Below are 20,986 nucleotides of genomic sequence, written 5' to 3'. Positions count from 1 at the left end.
TATGTGTGTACTAATGTTGGATTTAAAATGCTGAAATGTATTACTTCTGCACATTTATATTCATGTACTCTTAGGAATTGTGTGATGAACTTGCATTTAATCATGTTTAATTTATAATCATGTTGCAATTTTAATTGAAGTTGTGCATACATATATATATATATATATATATATATATATATTTAATCCTGTGTTTTGAATGTGCTTTGAAAGGCCATATTAAGTTAGCATAACCAAGGGCCTGAAATCTTAGGTTTATGTATTTAACCTTCAATGTGGAATTTTTTTATTTTCTAATATTCTTTATTTGCAGGTGCGTATGAGTCTACAGGTAATGAGAGCATATTCTGTATCTGAGATAGTGGGGTATGGGAAGATACTTTGGTAAGGACAAAGGACAGTTAAAGAACTGAGAAAAAAGGACTCCTGTTTGTGTACCAGTATCCAAGAGACTCTCAAGGTCGTCGTGATGTTCGATTTGTGGGATGAAAACTTGATGGTAGTTGCCAATTTCAACTGTGCAAGGAAGATGGAAAACTACTGGTAGTGATTATGTAGATCTCTCAAAGGTTCTGTAGATTTAATTGGTAATCACCTAGTTAGATGAGAGCAGATTCTCTTTAGCCTCTGAGGAGAGCAGATTACCTTGAGACTTGGAGGGGTACAGACCTATCTACTGTTTATCAACTTTGTGTGGCTTTGTGCTACCCAACACCTCTATATCAGAACTTCTACTGAGGTTTCTGCTATGCTGACACTTTCCTATATTTCCATTATTTCTTGTATTTCCTCAGACTTAATTGGGATTTCCCTATAGCCTAGTTTAGGGTCCTTAGATGAACTTAGATTCTCTAATGATTAGGCAAGAGGATTGCACAGACCATCAAATCTTGTTTCTCATCTTTTGTATTGCTGCAACTGAAATTCTTGTATGCCTTATGCATGTACGATTTAACATCATTCAATTATTTACTTCAGCTTTGGTGATTCACTTAATGTGTGACCAAATAGGTTACGTTCTTAATTGTTAATTGACGTGAAGTGTTGATTTTAACTTCCCTTTACCCCTCGAGACTCCTAAAAAGGTTTGTCGGAAGAAGAGAAGCAAGAATATGGGACCTAGCGTCGTTGATGTCAAAAACACTGCAACCAAGCTTATTAGAAGAAGTAATATTAAATATTCCAGTCCCTGGATTACTGTGGTATTCTGCTTGTTGTCATTATGAGTAGAGGTCTGGAGTTTATGAGCTCTCAAACCCATAAGGCGTTGGGATTTCTATCTAAACTGGGAACTCCACCTGCTGTTCGCAGATCTTTGATGTCTGCCAGACGCTTCACTGCAAGGCATTCACTTCATGCAAGGCATTGGATTTATGAACTTGCCTACTGCAAATCATGTCTGTATATAATGTCCAGAATATCGAATTAAACATTATTTTATTGTCCTCATTTCCACACAGTTAAAAAACAGAGAGGCTCTTAACTGAGACCCTTAATTTCTCTGTGATCAGCTAGGTGCCAAGTACCTTCATCAGGACTGTATAGTTAGAAGTATCAAAAGTCTGTGGAAAAGTCGTTACACAATGTAAGGAATTACAAGGCTAGGAAAGGGACAACATAAATTCTCCTTGTGATGGAGACAGGGCCAGTGGCTGATGGGGCACAATGGCACGCAGATGATAGGCGCATACAAAGGTCAGATAGTTATTTCTGAATCAATATAAACATACGCCTAAGAAAGTCATATTACCCAGCAACGTTGTGTTATAAGGTTCTCCCTTTCACTAGTCGGCTCTTGGCTTTTGCCATCCTGCAGCTTTGTTGTGTTTCCCTCTTCATGGTTCCCCTTGCACAGGTTTCCCTTTCTTCTCCCAGACAGTAGTTGCAGCTTTAATCTCTGTTAGGTCACACAAGGCTGTTACCACCTCTCCCAAGGTCATACACGTGCATATTTCTGTTCATCCAGTTCATATTTGGTCTACAAGATACTCCTCCTGCTACCCCGTGCTTAGCAACAATGGAATAACATATCTAGCTTCCAAATACAGAAGACAAACGTTATTATGTGTGGTGCTGACGTGAAAAAAACACAAATGTTTGCGAGAATTTAGGTTCAATATGGTGGGCTCTCATATGATTTAGAATGAGAGGCGATGAAATAGATTATCAATTCGGGTTCCAGTACAAAACCTGGAACGTCATGAAATGTTTTCAGGTGGTCCGGGAGTATTGATTAACAGTAGGTAACCAATCTGAAGCTGTTGAATGAAAAAAGATTATGGGGGTCATTCTGACCCTGGCGGTCTTTGACTGCCAGGGTCGCGAATGACGGAAGCACCGCCAACAGGCTGGCGGTGCTTCCAAGCCCATTCTGACTGCGGCGGTAAAGCCGCGGTCAGAAAACCGGGGCCGGCGGTTTCCTACCGTTTTTTCCCCGGTTGGGCGAATCCGCCAGGGCAGCGCTGCCCTGGGGATTCTGACCCCCTTCCCGCCAGCCTGTTTCTGGCGGTTTTCACCGCCAGGAAGAGGCTGGCGGGAACGGGTGTCCTGGGGCCCCTGGGGGCCCCTGCACTGCCCATGCCAGTGGCATGGGCAGTGCAGGGGCCCCCTAACAGGGCCCCATGAAGCTTTTCACTGTCTGCTTAGCAGACAGTGAAAAGCGCGACGGGTGCAACTGCACCCGTCGCACGCCTGCAACATCGCCGGCTCCATTCGGAGCCGGCTTCTGTGTTGCAGGCCTCCTTCCCGCTGGGCCGGCGGGCGCTAACATGGTTAGCGCCCGCCGGCCCAGCGGGAAGGTTGAAATGCCGGCAGCGGTCTTTTGACGGCTCTCGCCTGGCAGGCGAGAGTCAGAATGACCGCCTATGTCCGTTGCCCTCTTAGCAAAGTTCATATTACATAATGTTTAAGGAATATTGTTGATATAGGAATAGTGCGATATAAGATCGTTTCATATTAAGGTACTGACATATATATATATATATATAAATATATATATATATATATATATATATATATATATATATGGTTGTAGTGAATTCTATCGAGAGATAACTGATTATTCCTGCATAACTCGCACTACCAGCATCACAATTCTGGTAGTAATTGCTTCATCGAACAATTAGGAGGAACATTAATGTGCGATACTACGTGGAGCCAAATATAACTCCATATTTCTTACTACAGGTCCTACTTTACTTAAACTACTCTTTCTTTCCTCCCTGCCATTATTATTGCTAAGAAGTCTTTAAAAAACGATTTGGATGCAGTAAGAAAACACTGCTAAGACTTCATAAGGTAAGGTTTACAAAAGGTACTTTACATAATCAGTTCAAATATATACTTTTAACCAGTTCTATTGCATATTTTTTACTTTTGGCGTATACTTTACTTTTCCTTCTTTACTGTTTCTTTGTTTGATGCTACAGACTTTTTAAATAAAAGATTTTTACTAAAAAAGAAAGTACTGCTTTGTCTCAAGAGACTAAGGTTCACCGAAGGTGCATTAAATCACCGAGCAACATTGACACAAAGGACATCATAGGCCCTTGCGCCATCGGACCATCACTTGTAAAGATGCTGCCGTGGCACAATGCCCTCCGCCATATTTACAAGGCAGTGTTAAGCCACTTTTAGTGGCTTAACGCCACCTTGTAAATATGGCCCTTCACATGCATCACTTAGCGTTAAAGGGGTGTGCCGTGGGTGTTGCTGTGGGCGTTCCACTGGAACAGCAATTGCATTTTTGACGCTACCCCAGATTTACAGTAAATTGAAAACCTAAGGCAGTGCCAAAAACTAATGCCACCCCATGCATTCTGCAGCACACATAGAAGTAACAAATAGCCATTATTGTTTGTTTATGTGTAGGAAGGGCCACCTTCCTGCACATAAACAATAATTCCCTGCAACACAGGCACCCTTCCACTAGGCAGCTAATTTTAGCTCCAGCTCTAGAGGAAACACAGGTGTGTGCCGTATTTTCATTAATATGGCGCATCCCTGCATTTCGGAAGTGACACAGCCGACGGTTCCAATTTTGACGCAGCACCATGCTGAGCCACTTTCTTGTAAATGAGGCCCAAATTGTTTCACTGTGTAAGACACCCTGTCAAATAGATCTACATGCTAGCAACACCATCCTTTTTAGTAAAGTGCAGCATGTACTTTGCGTGATTCATGAGTGTGGTAGAAGGAAAGAAAGGCTTTTGTGCTTCTCTCGCTGTGTTAATGGACACCTGGGAATAGCAGAATGGATTGCTGTAATTTTTAAGACTACCTTTTCTCTGAGTAAACTCCTCACAGAAAAGGCTGAGAAAGAAAGTGTCACATTACAATACTACATTCATTTTTCTCGTCTTTCTTTGATTCCATTTTTTTCTTTTCATTCTTGTCAGAAATCTAGTCCTGTAGGTTTTCTAATATATGTAGAGCAGAAATTAGGCTTTTGGGGATTTCATATAGAATTCTAGCAATAATTACAACAATCTAAGAAAGTCGGACATACCTGGATGTAAATCAGCTTCACAAAACGTAATGGCAATTTTCAACTAGGTGGAAACTCTGGATGAGTAAATGATGCCGATGTTTTCACAGGGAAAGTACATTTCTACGATGGTCTTTTGTGAAATATTGGAATGCTGTTCCTTTTCCTTTCCAACATAGAATATTGCTACTACGAATCTGCGCCTGAGACAGTGAATCATATCGTCATTGTATGCCCAGGTGATCGAGAAATAAGGTGGCTTTGGCTTAGGACATTTGTCTATCTTTGGGGGTTGGGGATTACCAGGTGGTGATACGCCTATTCAGAACAAATACAGCAGAACCTATTGTGTACTCAGTGAGTCGCTTCGTTCTCAGTGTCTGGTACAAGCAAACTAAGATCTTAGCCCTGAGACTACTCGTTTAATTAATTATAGTCCATACATTTTACTGACTGTAAAGGGAAGAGCAGGTGCTGTAAAACTGTCGGGCGAGAAGTTCCTCTGTGGAGCGGGGATATTTTTAGCTTTTTAGCTTTTACTATTACAGAAGGAACTTGGGCTTTTATTTATTTTTATTGTAATTCAGTGGCTGTCATGTCCGGTAAATATGGCAGGGGAAGAACCTAGGCAAGGGGGTGCTCAAGAAGCAGCAAGGGCAACGCTACTAAATGTTAAAATCCCTCATGATGTCATTTTACTGAGATACGTGTGATAACGCGTCCCGCCCTAAGTAATTTACTTACTCTGGGACTCGTTTTAGGCCAATGAACCTTTTGACCCTGATTGGAGACACCTTAAGACGAGATCTCTGTCCAGCATGTCAATCAATAGATCAATAGTCCCATCAATATTCACAAAAGCAAATTAATCATATTAGTTAATGACATTAATATAAATCCAAACTCACCATGACCTTTCAGCCATGAATAACCACACAAAATGTAGTAAGTTTTATGATATTTATTACCTATTGGTTACACTCTAGTAGCAAGTTTATTAGTGTCAACACCAGAAAACACATCAACAGTGTTATAATGTGGCAACTCGAATAAGATTTGAGCAAAGCGAAGATTATAAACATTAGAACAAAACACAGCGTCAACATGTATCTATTTAGCAGAGTATCATTAGCGCATCTACTCAACACAGCAAAGATTCAGTCATTTTGTCTTTTTGCACCCAATATTAGTGAACTCCTTGACTAACCTCGAATTAGCATCAGCATGTTGGGCTTCATGCAAAACACTTTAGTAATACAAAATTGGAAAACATCTAACCATGGTCTCTGTCAAAAGCAGTTGGTACCTAGAAAGGAAAGGCAAGCAGACAATTACAATTTCATTATCATATAGTTATCCTCCGTAAAGGGTCAGCATACAGAGTCAGTCTTCGTCCTCAGGACAGTAGTCGATCCGCCATCAACCAGGATAGAACAGCAAAGTCTCAGGATCTAGGGCAGAATGTTCTTCCCTCTTGAGGAGAAGAAATGGATATCGGGCAAGGCAAGGTGAGGATGGTTTGAAGAATGAAAGCAGCAAAGGTAAAGACGGGATGCCAGAGTAACAGCAGGGGTGTCCCTCTAATGGCTGATGTCTCCTTGTGACACAACGTTAAATTGAATTTGCAAGACAAGTCTTTAATTTCCCATTGGTCAGTATTTGGTGCACCACTATCTCTGTCCAATGGTTGAGTGGTCACCTTACTAGAATTTTCACCTAAGACAGTTATCATACAGTTCATTGGCTCCTGTGATTTACGTCTTCATCGGGTGAGATGGCAGGTAGGAAAAGTTACACGTACAGCTTCAATCAGTAGCTCCATTGTCTTTATCAGTTCAGGCGACCTTGTACCTGTAGCGAATTACACTGTTGCATTCAACAAGAATGTCTCCTTGAGCAAGTCGGGTCTCATGAGAAAGAATTTATTATGGCTACACACATCTCTAACTTCTGGAAAAGTACAGCTTTATGTCCTTCAGGAAGACAGCACATTGCACGTTAGAAAAACACATTTAATATGTGACCACGTAGCTAGGCCCAGACTCTTGCTAACTAAGGCCTTATGATTTATTTAGCAAAGCCTTAACACATAACTCTTAATGCTAAACCAGAATCATACATTAGTACATTAATAATTCATTTTTGTCAATTTCATTAATCATCGTATACATTGGTGGTCACTCCCCGTGGGCACATTTCAAACCTGTACATTAGAAACATTTTAATGCGTTTTCTATGCAGCTTCATTACACATTATTTGCAAGCAGTTCATGTTAATTTTGATTATAAAAGCATTCTGCAGCACACATAGAAAGAGCAAAATGCCATCAATGATTATTTATGTGCAGGAAGTTGCGCCTTCCTGCACATAAGCAATCATTAAATACTGATGATTTGCTACTGCTATGTGTGTTGCATTCTGCAGCACACATAGAAGTAACAAATAGCCATTATTGTTTGTTTATGTGTAGGAAGGGCCACCTTCCTGCACATAAACAATAATTCCCTGCAACACAGGCACCCTTCCACTAGGCAGCTAATTTTAGCTCCAGCTGTAGAGGAAACACAGGTGTGTGCCGTATTTTAATAAATATGGCGCATCCCTGCATTTCTGAAGTGACACAGCGCGGCGCTTCCAATTTTGACGCAGCACCATGCTGAGCCACTTTCTTGTAAATGAGGCCCAAAGGGTTTCACTGTGTAAGACACCCTGTCAAATAGATCTACATGCTAGCAACACCATCCTTTTTAGTAATGTGCAGCATGTACTTTGTGTGATTCATGCGTGTGGTAGAAGGAAAGAAAGGCTTTTGTGCTTCTCTCGCTGTGTTAATGGGCATCTGGGAATAGCAGAATGGATTGCTGTAATTTTTAAGACTACCTTTTCTCTGAGTAAACTCCTCACAGAAAATGTCACATTACAATACTACATTCATTTTTTTCGTCTTTCTTTGATTCCATTTTTTTCTTTTAATTATTGTCAGAAATCTAGTCCTGTAGGTTTTCTAATATATGCAGAGCAGAAATTAGGCTTTTTGGGTTTTCATATAGAATTCTAGGAATACTTACAACAATCTAAGACAGTCGGACATACCTGGATGTAAATCAGCTTCACAAAACGTAATGGCACTTTTCAACTAGGTGGAAACTCTGGATGAGTAAATGATGCTGATGTTTTCACAGGGAAAGTAAATTTCTACGAAGGTCTTTTGTGAAATATTGGAATGCTGTTCCTTTTCCTTTCGAACATAGAACATTGCTACTACGAATCTGCGCCTGAGACAGTGAATCATTTCGTCATTGTATGCCCAGGTGATCGAGAAATAAGGTGGCTTTGGCTTAGGACATTTGTCTATCTTTGGGGGTTGGGGATTACCAGGTGGTGATACGCCTATTCAGAACAAATACAGCAGAACCTATTGTGTACTCAGTGAGTCGCTTCCTTCTCAGTGTCTGGTACAAGCGAACTAAGATCTTAGCCCTGAGACTACTCGTTTAATTAATTATAGTCCATACATTTTACAGACTGTAAAGGGAAGAGCAGGTGCTGTAAAACTGTCAGGCGAGAAGTTCCTCTTTGGAGCAGGGATATTTTTAGCTTTTACTATTACAGAAGGAACTTGGGCTTTTATTTATTTGTATTGCAATTCAGTGGCTGTCATGTCCTGTAAATTTGGCAGGGGAAGAACCTAGGCAAGGGGGTGCTCAGGAAGCAGCAAGGGCAACGCTACTAGATGTTAAAAACCCTCATTATGTCATTTTACTTAGATACGTGTGATTATAACGAAGACCATAGTAGGAATTAGTGTCCTTCGTAGGGAATCAAGATGATGCCTAATCTTTTTTTTCTTATAATGTGTTTCAGTTAGTGATTACTATATATATTTTTTTCTTCCTTTATGTTTGCTCACTTTGGGTGTTAATATGTATGTGCTCACTGTTTTTACTGAATTTTAATGCAGTGTAAGTTTGCACTGATCAATTTTATTTATTTGTGCTTTTAAGGCCACATGCGCCAAAATAAAGATTAACTTATTGCTATTCCTCCTTTGTTTTGCAGGTGGGCATGTGTTTGTATTTACCCTTGTGAGTTCAATTCACAATAAAAAACAACCATTTGCAATACAATAAGTTTCACATTTGCCTGAGTTTGAGCTATTGGTGTTTTAAATGCAAAACTCGACTTTTCTTGCCACATAAATTGGTCAACCCTGCCGCATAATTTGGTACTATTTGCCACATAATTCCATTGACCCTGCATATAACTAAAGCACTTCCATTTACCTTCATCCTCTATCTCCAGCAAAAAATTAAAATATTGCCATTACTTATTATTTTTTTTTATATTATTATTTTGGGGTCCCCCCAACCTAGTGTCGGGGACCAGAGGTGACCTAGACAAAAAGAGCATGTCATGTGGTGACTTATGGGCAAAAATGTTTTGTAAAAGGAATGCCCCGCAAAGTATTATGGGGCGACTTTCCAAGTGCAGTGAATATTGTGGTATCTTCAATGTAATGCTCAGAACAGCCCCTAGAGGGCACCACTATAGGAATACAATTTGTAAGAAACATGGCTATGTAACCATATATTCAGCCCCTAGAGAGTATAACAACATGAAAACAGAATGGCAGAAAATAATGCACTATAACCATATAGTTAGCTCCCAGAGAGCATAGCCTATTACGCATTTTCAGACCTAGCAGGCCTACAACAATACTATTACAAACAAGACCTTTAAAACACAAACTACTTCCAGCTGTAACATAAAAGTTTCAGCCATGAGAAAACTTAAAAAGCCATTTAATAGTAGGAGAGGTTACTATTTCGGGGTGCCTCCAACCTAGTGTGGTGACCCAGAAATGACCTAGACAGAAAGAGTGTGTATTGCTGAAAGTTCTGATGATGGTCCCATTGTCCTAGGACCACCACACGGTGAGTTATGGGCTAAAATGTTTTGTAGAAGGAATTCCCTGCAAAGCATTATGGGGCAAGTTTCCGAGTGCAGTGAATATTGTAGTATCTTGAGTGTAATGCTCAGAATAGCCCCTAGAGGACACCATATTTAAAATAGCATTTGTAAGAAACATGGTCATGTAACCATATAGTTAGCCCTTCAAGAGCATAAAAACATGAAGACAAAATGGGAGAAATTAATGCAGTGTAACAATATATGTAGCCCTTAGAGAACTATGGCCCTCATTACAACTCTGGCGGTCGGTGATAAAGTGGCGGTAAAACCGCCAACAGGCTGGCAGTAAATACCGGCAAATTATGATCATGGCGGAAAGAGCTCAGACAGAGAGCCACTTTAACACACCGACCGCCAGGGTGAAATCAACAGGCACCACGGCGGTAGCCGCCTACAGCCAGGCAGAAGTCAATGTTCCGCCCACTGTATTAAGACCCTGCAATTTGCCACCTTTTCCGGGGCGGTACCAATGACATCAAAAGCTTGGCAGAAACACTGCACAGAAGGGAAACGACTCACCTTTGAAGATGCAGGGAAGAACCATGCCGCCATGGAGCCTGAACTGCATATATTCCCAATGCTGTTCTATGTCCTGCTCCACCATGAACACCAGCGGCGAAGACGACCACGGTGAGTACAGCTGCCTAGCACACAGGGGGGGAGGAAAAAGAGAGTGACACACACACGCAAGAAGCAACACCCCCACCCCCAACACCATACACACAAGCAGATGCCGAAACATAACATAGACACCCTGTACTCCTCTTGAAAAATGCAAGGACAACATGAATAGATAAAAGTGAGTGTAATAAGATAAATAAACTAGTAATACGTGCATCCAATCTAAAAGTATATACATATTTACAAATCAAGGGACACTGCCCAGTCCTCAATGTTTGTGGGCCACAGGGCCACATCACGAAGTCCAAGGCCCCACTTGGCTCCTCCACCAACCTAGAGAGAACACTGCAGGGGCATCAGTTAAAAAATAGGCAGGCACCTCAGGGGGATGGGGAACGGGGGGCACCTCAGCCAGCAGATGGAACAAAATCACTGGTCCTGGAGGGGGCAACATGCCCTGTGCGCTGTCCTGGGGAGTGCAAGGCTACAGTCTCTCAAGTGAGTGATTTGCCCACTGCTTTGTCCAGGGGAGTTCAAGGCCACAGTCTCTCAAGTGGGTGACTTGCCCAATGGCTCTGGAGGGGGCAACATGCCCTGTGCTTGGTCCTGGGGAATGCAAGGCCACAGTCTCTCGAGTGGGTGACTTGCCCACATGCTCTGGAGGGGGCAACATGCCCTGTGCTCTTCACCCTGTGGAGGATGGGGTGAGTGGATGGCTTCTTGACTGGTTCTGGAGGGGGCATTGTGCCCTGTAATCTTCATCCTGGGGAGGATGTGGTGAGTGGATGGCTTCTCCACTGGTTCTGGAGGAGGCATTGTGCCCTGTGATCTTCATCCTGGGGAGGATGGGGTGAGTGGATGGCTTCTCCACTGGTTCTGGAGGGGGCATCGTGCCCTGTGATGCAGGTCTTGGGGAGTGCAAGGTCACAGTCTCTCAGGTGGGTATCAATCCCACAGGATTTGCAGGGGCAGCCCGCACAACAGCCCATGGACGCAGGACTACACACTGTCCACCGGCGGTGACGGCTGCTCAGTGGTGATGATGGTGATATTGCCGCTGGTGGTGGAGGGAATCTCCTGCCCATCCCCTTCAGCCTCAGACAGCTGCCCACTGCTGGTGCTGCTGCTGGTGGTTGTGTGGGGAAGCTCCTGCCCATCCCCTGCAGCCTTGGACGGTTGCCCACTGCTGGTGGTAGTGCTGGTGGTGGTGTTGTTGGTTGTGGGAGGAAGCTCCTGCCAATCCCCTGCAGCCTCGGATGGCTGCCCCCTGCTGGTGCTGCTGCTGGTGGTGGTTATGGGGGGAAGCTCCTGCCCATCCCCTGCAGCCTTGGATGGCTGCCCACTGCTGGTGGTCGTGCTGGTGGTTGCGCTAGTGGTGGTGGGTGTGGGGGAAGCTCCTGCCCATCCCCTGCAGCCTCGGACATCTGCACACTGCTGGTGCTAGTGCTGCTGCTGGTGGTTGTGGGGGGAAGCTCCTGCCCATCTCCTGCAGCCTCGGACGGCTGCCCACTGCCGGTGGTCGTGCTGGTGGTGGTGCTGGTGGGTGTGGGGGGAAGCTCCTGTGCAGCCTCGGATAGCTGCCCACTGCTGGTTGTCGTGCTGGTGGTGGTGTTGGTGGGTGTGGGTGTCGCGCCGCGGCCGCAAGCACGGGCCGCCGTGGCGCGGCATTCAATAAACACTGCGGCCAGCAGGCAAGCCGCGGGGGAAGCCGCGGCTTGCGAGCAGGCCACGGGGGAAGCCGCGAATCAGGCCAGGGGTCGCGGCACTCGCCGCGCCCCCTTCTTTAGTTTTTTCTGCAAGGGCAGACGCGGCAGGAGATGAGACTCCAAGCTGGGTCCCGAGCCTGCCGCGCATAGCGCATTTAGTGCGCTTTACATTCTGGTACATTAGGTGTATTAAGAAACCCTCTTTTTCCACCACTTTCCACCCACACAAGCAAAAGACGGATTTTTGCACATGATTCCCTTTTATGCATGTCCTTCTCTTTCCCAGCATGCTGCTCACTTCCTCTCTTCCCAGCATGCATTGTTTCTCTTTGTTTAGACGCATGTTCTTTATTCATTGATATAACCTCTTCCCCAATCCAAGATGGTGGTGTTTCTACTTCTTGTTTTCTACTTCCTGTCTAGGGGTATATAAGGGGAATTCAGCTTCTTGCTCATTGCGTTGCAACACTCCTTTGGTGGTAGTCACGCTCCGGCTGGTTTCCTCTTGTGGATCCAGTTATTCTTGACCTGTCCTCGTCTCTAGTTTTCCTGTACTCTCGGATCCGCAGTTCTAACGTCCTTATGTCCTCCTTCTGTTTCAGGGAGTTCCTGTTGGAGGTTTTTTACCCTTTTGGGGTTTTTCCTCTGGGACTCCTTCTGGAGGGCACGGACTGTAGTGGCTTGCTATTGTCAAACAGCACCGTGGCTACCGGAAGGGGTCGCCCCTACCTCGGCCAGAGCAGAACCTGCCGGAATCGGGGTCGTTCCCCAACTCTCATCAACTTCGAAGGTAAGCCCAGTGTAAACCGTGACAGATTGCAAAGCCCAAAAAATCCAGTTGCAGTCCGGAACCATGGATAATCCAGTGGTGAATACAGAACCCACCAGCCAGACCCTGCTCATGACTATACAACAACAGGCTCAAGAACTCCAATAGCTACGTACTGAAAACACTGTCGATCGACAAGCCTTTGTATCCAGGACCACTGATGTTCCCTAGGTATCTGCCACTACACCTCATTTCTCCGGGGATCCTAACAAATTGAGAGAATTCCTGGATGCCTTGACGGTCTATTTCGCTTTTCGCCCCTCACAATTTGTGCAAGACAAGACCAAGGTGGGGTATTTGATTAGCGCCCTATCTGGGCCAGCCTTGGCGTGGGCCACTCTTTTAGTGACAAGAAATGACCCTTGCCTGTCTAATTATTCCAACTTTGTCACTACCTTTAAACAGATGTTTGAGCGCCCTGGACTCGAGTCTTCAGCAGAAGAAGCTCTCTGCGATATCCAACAAGGAAATCAAGATGTATTAGAATACATCACACGTTTCAGACAATTGGCAGCAGAAACGTCCTGGGTGAAACGTACCTTGGTGACCCTGTTTCGCAGGGGTCTCAGAGAGGACATTAAGGACGAACTGGTGCACTCTGCTAAAATAGAGAACCTTAAAGGGTTGATGGATCAGACCCTGACGATAGAATATCGGTTGAATGAGCGAAGAATGGAGAAAAAGAAGAGTCGTTTGCCATCACACTCAGTGACGTCTCGCACCTTCCCTCATCGTACCGAAGAAGTTCGTCCTGAACCTAAGGGGGCTACTGAGGAAGAGCCAATGCAAATCGATACGGCTCGAGGACCTTTATCAGCTAGTGAACGAGAACACAGACGAAGGAAGGGACTTTGGGGGTCATTCTGACCCTGACGGGCGGCGGAGGCGCCCGCCAGAGTTCCCCCCTCCAGAACACCGCTCCGCGGTCATAAGACCGCTGCGGTGATTCTGGCTTTTGCACTGGGCTGGCAGGCGGCCGCCAAAAGGCCGCCCACCAGCCCAGTGCAAAAGAGCCTTCCCACGAGAACACCGGCTCAGAATTGAGCCGGCGGAGTGGGAAGGTGCGACGGGTGCAGTGGCACCCGTCGCGTATTTCAGTGTCTGCAATGCAGACACTGAAATACAATGTGGGGCCCTCTTACGGGGGCCCCTGCAGTGCCCATGCCATTGGCATGGGCACTGCAGGGGCCCCCAGGGGCCCCACGACAACCCATACCGCCATCCTGTTCCTGGCGGGAGAACCGCCAGGAACAGGATGGCGGTATGGGCTGTCAGAATCCCCCATGGCGGCGCAGCAAGCTGCGCCGCCATGGGGGATTCCCAGGGCAGCGGAAAACCGGCGGGAGACCGCCGGTTTTCCCTTTCTGACCGCGGCCAAACCGCCGCGGTCAGAATGCCCTGCGGGGCACCGCCAGCCTGTTGGCAGTGCTCCCGCCGACCCTGGCCCCGGCGGTTCAGAATCACCCCCTTTGTCTGTATTGTGGTGCAGCTGGTCACCTAATTCGCACCTGCCCCGTTCGTCCAGCCAAGCCTTTGGGAAACGCCAACTCCCGTCCTCAGTGAGAAGGGTGAGGACTGGATATCGTGAAATACCTTCCATTTGTTCCTCCATGGAGGAAGGAACTGCTCTTTTCCTTTTACCAGTTATCCTTCACTTAACTGATGGCCGTGAAGAAAGAACTCTGGCCTTATTGGACTGCGGTGCCAGTGGTATCTACTTAGATGAAGCATGGGCAAAAGAAAGACAGATAGCACAAACACCTAAGGAAGTACCAGAACAAGTCCACACGGTGGATGGATCACTCTTGGCCTCAGGACCGGTACAGTACACCACCCCTACTTTCTGTCTCCAATTTGGGAAACACCAAGAAAACCTTTAGTTTGATTCAATTTCATCACCACATCACGTCATGATCCTGGGAATTCCATGGCTCACACGGCACAACCCTTACATCAACTGGGAAACAATAACTATTTCTTTATCCTCTCACTTCTGCCAACACCACTGCTACTTAGCAGGAGATTATTGGTCCCCAAAAGGTCTTTTAGCAGCACCCCCTAAGGTGGGATGTTCTATTAATATCCTACAAGGAGTACCCAGTCATTATCAAGAATATGCCAATGTATTCCAGAAGCCAGAAAAACCTGAACTGCCACCCCATAGAGAATACGATTGCGCCATTCCTTTAGAACCAGATACAGTGGTTCCTTTTGGGCGAATGTATTCTCTAACAGAACCTGAGAAGCAGATTCTTAAGGAATACCTTGATGAGAACATACAGAGCGGATTGATTGCTCCCTCCTCTTCACCTGCAGGGGCTCCTCTCTTCTTTGTGCCTAAGAAGACAAAAGATTTGCGTCCCTGTGTTGATTTCAGAGGATTAAACAAGATCACTAATAAGGATCGGTACCCATTACCCCTTATTAAGGACATCCTGGAAGCGGTCAGAGGGGCAAAGAGATTCACCAAGCTGGATCTCAGAGGAGCATACCATCTTTTAAGGATCAAAGAAGGGGATGAGTGGAAGACCGCCTTTAGAACACCTTTCGGTCACTATGAATATCGGGTAATGCCATTCGGACTCACCAATGCCCCTTCCATTTTTCAAAGGTTCATGGACTCTATTTTTTCCGATCTTCTACAACAAACAGTGGTTGTTTATCTCGACGACATGTTAATATTTTCTGTCCACCCAGAGCAACACTCTAAACATGTTCTCCAAGTTCTAGAGAGACTCAGACAACACCATTTATTTTGCAAACCTGAGAAGTGTGAGTTTGATCGAACAGAGGTAAAATACTTGGGATATTGCATTAATCAAACTGGGGTCGCCATGGATTCAGACAAGGTGCAAGCTATATTGGATTGGCCATCTCCCTCTTCCATCAAAGAGACTCAGGGGGTCATTCTGACCCTGGCGGTCTTGGACCGCCAGGGCGCAGAATGACGGAAGCACCGGCAACAGGCTGGCGGTGCTTCAAAGCCCATTCTGCCCCCCTTACCGCCAGCCTGTTTCTGGCGGTTTTCACCGCCAGGAAGAGGCTGGCGGTAAGGGGTGTCCTGGGGCCCCTGCTTCCTGGCAGCACTTGGGGCAGGCACTCTTTCCGTGTGGCTGCCTGGTGCCCGGGATCCTGTCAGGAATAAGGCCATGCGCTGTCCAGGTCCCACCCGAAACTCTGCTGCGCGGCTCTGCGGTGCTTTATGCAGCCTGGCAGCAGCTGGAGATGGATCCGTGCTTCTCTTGGCAGCAGCTAGGGATGGCTCCTTGCTCCTCTTGGCAGCAGCTAGGGATGGATCCTTGCTCCTCTTGGCACAGCTGGGGGTGGCACCTTTACCTTCACGGTAGCAGCTGGGGGTGGAACCTTGACCTTCCTGGCAGCACTTGGGGTAGGCACTCTTTCCGTGTGGCTGCCTGGTGCCCGGGATCCTGTCAGGAATAAGGCCATGTGCTGTCCAGGTCCCGCACAAAACTCCGCTGTGCGGCTCTGCGGTGCTTTATGCACACCACTTGTCATCCCCTCTTGTTCCAAGGGTGGCCATCAGCGTCGTCTGCCCTGTGGCAAAGCTCACATATGCATATGCATAAGCATATGCAGCAGTGCTATTCTATGAAGAGACTAAAATTCCCATGTTTTTAGAGGCAGCAGTCATCTTGGGGTGTGGCAGGCCTATAAAGCCCAGCCACACCCAAGCACGTTGCTCACTATTTTGAAGACTTCTATGCAGTCAGACCTCGTGGGGGTTCCTCTGAAGAAGAGCAGATTTCCTGCATGGCAGATGGACGGCAAATCGGAGTACCTTTGTTTCCATGGTGAATTCAGATACGAGTAGGCCGTACTCGTAGCGGTAAGGTCTAAATGAGCCAAATCTTGAAGGGAGCTGTACTTCCAAAAGGTAAAGCGCCCCTTAGCACGAGCAAAGCATTTTCAGTTTTAAGAGTAAAGTCGTCTTAGCACGATGATTAAATCGTTTCAGAGCACAGAAGTAAAGCACCTCTTAGTACAACGATTAAAGCGCTTCAGTCCACATGAGGAAAGCGTTCCTGGCACAGTAATTAAAGCGCTTCAGTCCACATGAGTAAAGCGTTCTTGGCACGTTAATTAAAGCGCTACAGTCCACATGAGGAAAGCAGTCTTGGCACAGTAATTAAAGCGCTCCCGTCTACATGAGTAAAGCGCTCTTGGCGTGGCAATCAAAGCGCTTCAGTCCACATAAGGAAAGCGCCCTTGGCACAGCAATCAAAGCGCTTCAGTTCACATGAGTAAAGCGCCGTGGGCACAGCAATCAAAGCGTTCCCGTCTACATGAGTAAAGCGATCTTAGCGCGGCAATCAAATCGCTTCAGTCCACATAAGGAAAGCGCCCTTGGCACTTGGCACAGCAATTAAAGCGCTTCAAGCCACATGCATAAAAAGCCCTTGGCACAACAATCAAAGTGATCCAGGCCACATGAGTAAGGCACCCCTTAGCATAACGAGCAGAGCGTAGCCCTTCAGGTGAAACAAATGAAAGAGCTATCTGGCATAAGGAACAGAGGGCCATATGTACGAAAGCTTTTTCCCATAGACACAGAATGGGTAAAATCATTTGGTGCATCTGGCCCAAAGCTCTTCAAGTCCAATGAGCAAACACTTTCTGGCTTTATAGTTGTGAATGTGAAAGTATTCTTGGAGATAAACAAATTATAGTTTTCATTGTTTTTTTATTTGGATTTGCATAATACGTGAAAAGCGTATTTAATTCTTTGAGATTTTCTAGGTCATGAGCAAAGGTTTATGTTTTGAGTGCATAGATGTTACAGGATTGATATTCAGAATATGATCATAGTCCAAAGCTCTCGTCATCTCTTGGTTCTGAGGTGGTAGTTTGTTGTTGTTCCATGATTCAAAGAAGGGGTTTTGCCCTCAATGCAAAAAAGGGGTCTTCATCTGATATTGGAGACGCATTTAGTCAAGAGTCTATTGATGAGATATCCTGCTATGAATGAATAAGTGCATATTTGTTCTAACCTTTTTCTTTTCAGATCTCTCTCCCTGCTGTTCCCTACCCTAATTCCCTTCCCCGACTGGCTTCATCATAACTCTGTGCTATAATAGCTTTCGAAGTTGGTGACGCCGGGAGGTGGGCCTTTTGTTCGGCAACGTGCAGATCCCGAGGAAAGGACACTGTGATGGATCCCTTCCCACCATGGAGGAGGATTTGACTTCTATGCAATGGGACATATCACCAACATCATTGGGGCAATTGATGGAACACATATTGCATTTGTCCTCTCCCCCCCAAATTAACAGGTCTTCAGAAATGGTAAAAGTTTTCACTCGATGAATGTGCAGATGGTGTGTTTGGCGGACCAGTACATCTCCCATGCCATTGCTAAGTATCCAGGCTGGGTGCATGATGCTTTTATCCTGAGGAATAGCAGCATCCCGAATGTGATGGCCCAACTCCAGAGGCACAGGGTGTGGCTAATAGGGGAGCCCTGGTTCCCACTCAGCATATGTTGATGTATGGGTATGGTGTGGGCCATATGGCATAGTATGTGGCTAACAGTTGTCCCTCGATATTTGCAGGCGACTCTGGTTACCCCAACCTCTCATGGCTACTGACCCCTGTGAGGAATCCCAGGAGAAGGGCAGAGGATCGTTGCAATGAGGCACATGGGCGAACAAGAAGGATAATAGAACGCAACTTCGGCCTCCTGAAGGCCAGGTTTCGGTGCCTTCATCTAACAGGTGGATCCCTGTGCTACTCACCCAAGAAGGTCTGCCAGACAATCTTGGCATACTGCATGTTGCACAACCTTGCCTTGAGGTGCCATGTGCCTTTTCTGCAGGAGTAGGAGGCTGGAGATGGCCGTGTGGCAGCAGTGAACACTGTGGACAGTGAAGATGAGGAGGCAGAGGATGAGGACAACAGAACTGCAGTGATATAGCAATACTTCTAATGGCACACAGGTAAGACAGTATAACTTCACATTTCATTGGCAGTTTTGTGTTTGACATTGTCACTGGCAGGCTGTGAATTCCCACTTCTATGCTCACTCACTGTACCCATTGGCAACTCTTTATGCAGATGTTGGTGCCCCACTATCACTCCTGGTGTGTTCACTGCAGCCAACTACAGGTCTTTCCTATGTATACAATACTGTTCAGTTAAATTGCAATATTTAAACCTTGTTAAACGAATACATACTTAAATCATTTGACATACTCCATACTTTTTATTTTTTCAAAGTGTGTTTATTGCAGTGCTCTGAAGAAAATGGGGAAGTGCAAAGGGCTGGGGTGATGATGGAGGAAAGTCCAGGGTAGAGTCCAGTCTATTGGTAGCACAGGTGCATTGTCCAAGGGGGCATAGGAAGGAGAGCAATGGAAGTTCAAGGTGGACAGGGTGACAGAGTGGTACACAAGGCTGACATTCAGGAGAGTCTTATTTCCTGGCAGGGGTCTTGGCAATAGTCTCTGCCTGGATCGCAGGGAACGCTTGCGGGGTGCTTCTCCTGCAGGGGAGGGGTGGTGGTCACCTGTTGGTCCTGCGGTGGGGCCTCCTGTCCACTAGCAGCAGCGGAGGTGGAGGGCTATTCAGTAGTCTGGCTAGTGGCAGGGGCCCGCTGGTGTGAGACTGCTTCCCTCATAATTTTGGCCATGTCTGCCAGCACACTTGCAATGGAGACCAGGGTGGTGCTAATGGACTTCAAGTCCTCCCTGATCCCCTGGTACTGTTCCTCCTGCAGCCGCATGTTCTCCTGCAACTTGTCCATGATCTGGCCCAGCGTATCCTAGGAATGTTGGTATGTTCCCAGGATCGCGGTGAGTGCCTCCTGGAGAGTCGGTTCCCTGTTGTCCTGTGCCTCTGTTCCCTGAAACGTGTGCCCACTGCCACTGACCCCAGGTCCCTGATTGTCTTGGGTATGGGGGGTGTCCTGGGGTCCCTGTGGTGGTGGACACACTGTTGATTGACGTGTCCTGGGGACAGAGGTATGGGCACGCTGGGTGGGTGCTGTGGTGGTGTTTCCTGAGGGGGGGAGCTCTGTGGTGGTGTGGGACTGGGCCTAGGTAACCAACTGCCCGGAGGTCCCTGATGGACTAGGTTGGTCATCCAGATCCAGGCAAGTAGAGTCGCTGTCATCACTGTGGGTCTCTTCGGTGGGGGGACTGGATGTTGCTGGCACCTCTTCTCCTGCGACACTGGCTGGGATACCTGTGGGGATGTATGTGCAGTGTTATTATTTCTGTGTGTGACATATTGTGCATGGGTGGGTTGCCCTCTATGGTTGTTATTGCCCTGGCAGCTTTTCCTTGTGTGAGTTGTTATGTGGTGGGCTAGGTGATTCTCTAGTGTGCATGCTTTAGGTCAGTGGTGTCCATGCATTGGTGGTGCATGCTGGGCTTGGCATTGGGATTAGTGGGTTGTGATGGTGGGGTGTAATGGAGGTGGTGGGGTGATTGGAGTGAGGGTGGGGTGGGGGTATGTGATTGCATGCAGGTAGAGGGGTGATAGTAATATATATAGTAATAGAGAGTTGACTTACCAGAGTCCAGTCCACCTGCTACTCCTGCCAGGCCCTCAGGATGCATGATTTCCAAGACTTGCTCCTCCCATGTTGTTAGTTGTTGGGGAGGAGGTGGGGGTCCACCGCCAGTCCTCTGTACTGCGAGCTGGTGTCTTGCTGCAATGAAACACACCTTCCCCAGTAGGTCATTCTACCTCTTCCTGATGTCATCCCTTGTTCTTGGGAGCTGTCCCACGGCGTTGACCCTGTCCACGATCCTCCGCCATAGCTCGATCTTCCTAGCAATGGAAAACTTCTGCACCTGTGCTCCAAATAGCTGTGGCTCTACCCAGATGATTTCCTCCACCATGACCCTTAGCTCCTCCTCAGAGAATCTGGGGTGTTGTTGTGGTGCCATGGGTGTAGTGTCAGTGGTGTGGGTGAGGGTGCGTAGGGTGATGTGTTGGGGTATGTGATGTAAGGTGCGTGGGTAGTGTATAGGTGATGGTGGTATGTGGCTCTGGATGTGTAAGTGGTCTTGCTGTCTTTCTCTGGTGGCAATGGTTTGTAGTCGTAAAGGGTTGTGGGTAATGTGGATGTGTGTTTTATAGCGGTGTGGTATGTGTATGGGTATCAGGTGTGTGTTGTTTGAATTGTCCAATGTGGTGTTGTTTTGTATGTGTGTGTGTATTTTGAGCGTGGCGGTATACACCGCCAATGGTTTACCGCCATTGAATGTCTGCCATGGTGATTCATGGGTCATAATGTTGTGGGTGTTGTTCTGTTGGCTTAACGGTGTGAGTTTGGATACCACCAATTTACCACTGACCTTTGGTGTGGCGGACATGTGTGTGTAGCTGTATAGTGACGGATTGGTGTG

This window comes from Pleurodeles waltl, chromosome 1_2 (assembly GCF_031143425.1).
Source record: "Pleurodeles waltl isolate 20211129_DDA chromosome 1_2, aPleWal1.hap1.20221129, whole genome shotgun sequence".
Taxonomy (NCBI): domain Eukaryota; kingdom Metazoa; phylum Chordata; class Amphibia; order Caudata; family Salamandridae; genus Pleurodeles; species Pleurodeles waltl.
This window is presented reverse-complemented; position numbering follows the sequence as displayed.